The sequence below is a fragment of the Hippoglossus stenolepis genome, chromosome 7 (assembly GCF_022539355.2).
Source record: "Hippoglossus stenolepis isolate QCI-W04-F060 chromosome 7, HSTE1.2, whole genome shotgun sequence".
Lineage (NCBI taxonomy): Eukaryota > Metazoa > Chordata > Actinopteri > Pleuronectiformes > Pleuronectidae > Hippoglossus > Hippoglossus stenolepis.
In genome coordinates, this window is record NC_061489.1 from 1,131,043 (window position 1) to 1,137,042 (window position 6,000).

The following is a 6,000-nucleotide window of genomic DNA, read 5'->3' on the forward strand; positions in this document are numbered from 1 at the left end:
TTAGCAGGATTACGCAAAGCTACTGAACCACTTGTATTGGAACTTGATGGAAGGGTGGGGTGTGTGCCAAGGAAGGTCCCATTATTGTGAAAGGGCAGATCCATGAATTCTTTTTTAAGTTTCTTTCTTGAGAACCTGTGGTGGCCTTCATTTGTCATAATAACTCAAAAGATGATTAGTTTGTCCAGTCTGGGCTACTGTAAAAAACATGGCGGCCTCCGTAGAAAGGACCCGCTCCCAATGTCAATATAAAGTATTTAAATATAAACGGCCCATTCTAGGGTAAACAGAGAGAGAGAGAGAGAGAGAGAGAGTAGACTGGAGAGAGATAGCATTATACTAATTGTAAGGGGCTTTGCTGGACATCGTATTTTATAGAAAAACATCTAGTTAAAAATAATAGAAAGAGTTAAAACTTCAGGTATCACTTTAAGGTAAGACTTCTTTAATCCCGAAGGAAATTCTTGTCTGCAGAAGCATGTAAAAGCTTGTATTAGAATGAAAATAATAAAATGTCCAGCATGTACAAATAAAGTTGATGGTCCAGTGTTCATTTTGCTACTGAAAAGCATGACTTAAAATACTATTCAACGACCCTTTCTTTAAGACAAAAACTAGAAGAAATATTTGAAAATTAAGACTATGATTAAATGTAGCCTAATATATACTTCGTTGATGAGCAAAAACAAAACAACAATGGCGGGAACAATATTAGACACATTGAAATAAGACCTAAATGCACTGCTCTCTTGATTTGTAATGCACATTTATCCCAACATAATAATATCCTCTTTAACAACAAAAGACCTTAGAAGAAACACACCAAAGAATAAGCACTTGACGCCTTAGTGTGAGATATAAGGCAACTTCAACAGATGCCGGTTGTATTTGTAATGGTAGAGATTTCCCATCATGTTGGAGCAACTACTTCTAAGGTTTGACCACCTTTTGTTCTCAGTCTAGTGGACCAGGACCAGAGAGGCCTGCTGGTCATACAGAGATAATGAAGGTCACAGGTGTAGACAGGTGCCTCACCATGAGGGTCTCACATCCTGTTAACTAGTGGACTAAAGAGGTTTTAGTTTCTGAGTTTCTTTATACATAGAGACTGTTTCCGTTCTCTATGCTCAGCTCATGCCAACTACCTTCTGGCTTTAGCTTCAGCAAACAAAATGCTAAACAAATCTTTAAATTCCTTTAAAAACCTTTATTTTAAAAATATTGGTGCAAAGATTTGTTCTTACTTCAGCTGCAACATTTCTGTGTTAAAAAGTGCAAAATGGAAGTAACTGGAAAGTAAGTGGGCAAATAAAAACAATGTTTTAGTTAAACAGAAACTTGGATCAGCAGAGTGGGGAGTATAACATGACTGTGTGGTTGATGTCTTACTGAAGGAATTAGTTCTGATGAAATGTATATAATATTAAATAAGGTAAACACTGTGTGCTTCTGAGATCACATTGCTGCAAACTGCATCAATAGTAAATCAAAATGGGCTCAGATCAGAGACCACTAAGTAGGAAATGTTCTTATTAAAGACATTCATCTAAAACTGGTCAAATTAGATGGAAAGACGTCTTTAACACAGGTATTTCTTCATTTCTTTCTTTGTGTCTTTCTGAACTTTTCCTGGCTAATGAAAATCCAGATCCATGCATCTCTTCCACTTTCCATCCTCCATCCTGTAAAACTGTGGGGATTTGTTTTGCTGTTATATTTGAACCCTTAACCGGCGGGAAGTGTGACCGGTCAGAGTGTGTGCGTGTAATATCCTCGCCCAATCAGAGCACAGGACGGACCGGATTGCTGTCGCTACACAATTACTGTTAAATGTCAATTTCATGGAGGCAATATTGAGGAGATTAGCACTTACCCACACCATCTCTCTCTCTCTCTCTCTCTCTCTCTCTCTCTCTCTCTCTCGCTCTCACACACACACACACATACACCCACATATGTTTTCATACGTACTTTTTGGGGACATTACATAGACCAGCATTAACTGATCCTAACACTAGCCCTTACAGCACACACACACACACACACACACACACACACACACATTGAAGTATACACAGAGACACAAACAGGAAAAATGGCAGCAAGACAGTCACATAGACACACACAGGGCAGACATGGCGGTAATGCTAATGTATGGCCTGAGGAAGAGTGAAAGTGAAGGTGACTGAATCCTGTCTAGACTAATGGAAATCTGGCCAACCTTAACCCTATCACTGGAAATCACCTGCACACCCCAACATAGCTGCTAAACATACCTCATCATACACAACTCGACACAATGTAATTCATATGACCTGTCCTGGCATTCAGTCTGTGCTGCGGCATCTTTACCTTCCTGCATTGAACTAATAATAACTCAGCCTTCAGACTGACACAGTACCTGTTGTCACAGCTATTACTGGAACTCAGGCTGCCTGTAAACTGTTTACCACCAGAATGAATGCTCCAGTGAGATGGTCTTTTTCTGAAAACATAATTTCCACGGAAGAGTCAACGGGAACAGTCCTTTTTCACACTCCTAACATGATTTCAGTTACCAGTTCACAAAGTCTACTTTTTTTAACAAGCTGCTAAGGCAGACTAGCTTGTTGACATTTTTAACCGAGCCGAAAGGTAGCTTATAATTTACCTTATTCTTGCTATCTTACTAATGATAACTAAAGTTATCATTTCTTTGTTGACAGACTTTCCCTGGCTGCAGTCGGACAGTGTTAGAAATGAAGCACCTTGCTAGTTTGAAAGGATTCAAGACATTCTTGACATTATGAACATTTCAAGATAAATGGTAAATGGTTTGTAATTATATAGATCTTTTCTTGTCTTCATGAACACTCAAAGCGCTTTACAGTACAGTTTGCCATTCACCCGTTCGCACGCACATTCATATATTGCATTTATGGGCAGCACTTTTTTCTTTGAGGGGCCATTCAAGGTTCAGCATCTTGCCCAAGGACACTTCGGCATTCAGATGGTGAAGACTGGGATCGAACCACCGACCTTCTGGTTGGAGGACGACCGCATCATCATTTTCAAATGTCTTTTCCTATTGTAGCCAAGATATGTCTGTAGCTGAAATATGATTGAGCCAAGCCTGAGATAGATGGGCTATATTCAGTTACTGTGCAATGGGAAGAGTGGGGTGTTCCAGTGAATACATGGTAAAATGGTCTGTATTTATATAGCACTTTTCTAGTTTTGATGACCACTCAAAGAAATTTACAGTAGAGTATTTTTTTTCGATTCATCCATTACAGTGCATCTATAGACAGCACTTTTTCTAAGTTGATTTGACAGTCTTGTGCAAGGAAATGTATATTGCATCCTACAAGAATTATTGTAAATAAAATGGGAATCAGGAAGCCACACCCAAACATGGACAAACAAACATAAGAAGGAAGAGAAAAGACAGGGCAGGATGTAATAATCCCACACAGTAGTTTCCATAGTAAAACATGTTGGCACTGAAAGTTTTCTGATATACAAGTTCTGATTTGTTACAGAGCTTTTGAAGATATTTTGTAAATTCTCTGGAGGAAAATCATCGACATAAATAATACAATAAACAACATCTAATTTGGATGTTTTGTTTCACTTTCAGGGTTGACGTTTTGTCCATTTAGGGTCACAGACACACTGGCTTAGTGGGACACCTACATAGAACAGAACTATTGAGGTGGTACATATGGGTGGCAGATGATAAAATGCACACACACACACACACACACACACACACACACACACACACACACACACACACACACACACACACACACACACACACACACACACACACACACACACACACACACACACACACACAATCACTCTTTCACATGGTCTACCAGGCTTGACTCTGAGCTTCAAAGCTTTGTTCTGAGTGATTGACTGGTCACTGACTGCCTGCGACGGTGTGTGTGTGTGTGTGTGTGTGTGTGTGTGTGTGTGTGTGTGACTTAGAGATGTCAGTTCACCTGACATACACACATTTAGAGTACCTGACTGATCCCACAATCCATTATGGGAGGTTTTCTTACTGAATAAAGTGGTCAGAACATTGACTGGTGTTAAATAGGTGTCAGACACTACTGCTGGAGGCCAGTCAACGCTCAACGCCCACTTAATCTGCAGAGTGTATGCTACACACAACACTGGTATTTTAATGTACACTGCTGCTATGAAAAAAGTAAATATATAAATATAGTATACGGAAAGTATGATATCATATGAATGTATGATACTGTCCCAAACAATTAGTTACCTTAAAAACCAGGACTAATTACACTCCCCAAATTAGATTGTCTTAAAGATTAAAATAAACATTTTGTGAAATGCACATATTTGCATACTTCTTAAATGTACTCTACTCTGTATAATACTGAAACGTTTGACCATACAAGGTTACTTTTGTAAAGACCAGACACAGCGGAAATAAATGAAATAAATGAATAGTTAATGGGCTGTATGTAGTGCTAGTCTAGCATCAATTACCACTCAAATGCTTTATTCTGCAAGTCACATTCACCCATTCACACACATTCACACAGTGCTTCTGTATATGCCAAGCTTTCTATCACACTCTGACAGAACACCCAGGTTAACATAGGGTTTGAGAGAATTTCAGAAAAAGTGAATACACTTGATTGTTCTGTCAACCAGTTAACCCTCTGAGAGGAGCTTCCATGTGGTGGAGAGTTAGGTTATCGTCCGGTAGTACGAAGGTGTTGTGCCATTGTGGGAATCTGGATCACGACTGATTCTTGTTCCAGGAGAATTATGCGATCTACTCTTAGATCCACTTGGCATTTCTGATGTGTGAAGCCTTTTTCTCACATATGTCCTTCCATAATTGCTCAGTCTCAGCTCTGGATGGGTCTGTAACTTTGATAATATTTCCTTGCAACTGGGAGAAAGGCATGGATGAGTCTGTGGAGAACGGGTCATTTATTCTCTTGGCCTCTGCTTCTCAGGTGTATCTCTTCAGCTAAGTGGCCAGAGTTGTGGGTCTTTATTTGGCCGTCTCTGGAACCTCAGTTATGGACATGTTGTAATTTCTTTTCCAACCAGGACCAGTCTGTGTAATATACAAAGGCCATGCACAGAACTTATGGTGAATTCGGGGACATTCGGTAATGTGGGACACCTAAGCTTCAGTCTATTTATTTCCTGTTCTGAAAAAATCTAGTCAACAGCACCTTTACAAAAATTTAGCATGGACATCATGTGACTTTTTTGTTAACCATTTTTTTGTTGTGCCACTTTATCAAATATGACTAATAATGTGGGTTAGAATGCTTTAGGTAATCTGGGACAGTCAATTATGTTCTCTAAATGAGGAAATATGCACTTAAACTTAAAGGGAAAAAAAAGATAAACTAAAGAGATGTAACATATGATCTGCAGTTGTTAGACAGGAGTTAATAGTGAATACAGTCTGTCCCTGTCTGTTTAAAGTGATTGTCAGGTTAGCTAACTAGCGCATAATCAGTTTGCCCTCTAGGACAGAGATGATCCAAAAAGCACAGAAGAGTTTCTGTCCGGTGGTCTGCAGGCACTCGTTTTACCAAACGAGATGTGGAGAAGACAATTGGGTGATCAATGATGATGGTCTCTCACCTGCAAGGACTGTTTGGGGCCTGAATAGGCCCAATAGAAAACAGCAAATTATTGAATTCTAAATTATATTAAATAAAATGTGATGCACCTCTAAAATAATGTTTTAATTGAAAATTATAGTTTCTTTATTTAAGACAGGGTTCTAAAAAAGTATGACTTTTACATGTTAATATGAAGCAATAATATTTCCATGAATAATATAAATTTACTTATTCATCTTTCCATGGGTAAGATTGTAATTGATAATTGGTAATATTGAGGTTGAGATGCATAAAGCAAGGTGATTTAGGCTTTTTTTTAAAGACCTAATACAAGTGTCTCCTATTACCAAGTGACCTGTCCCAGATTATAAAATTCAGGCAGAAT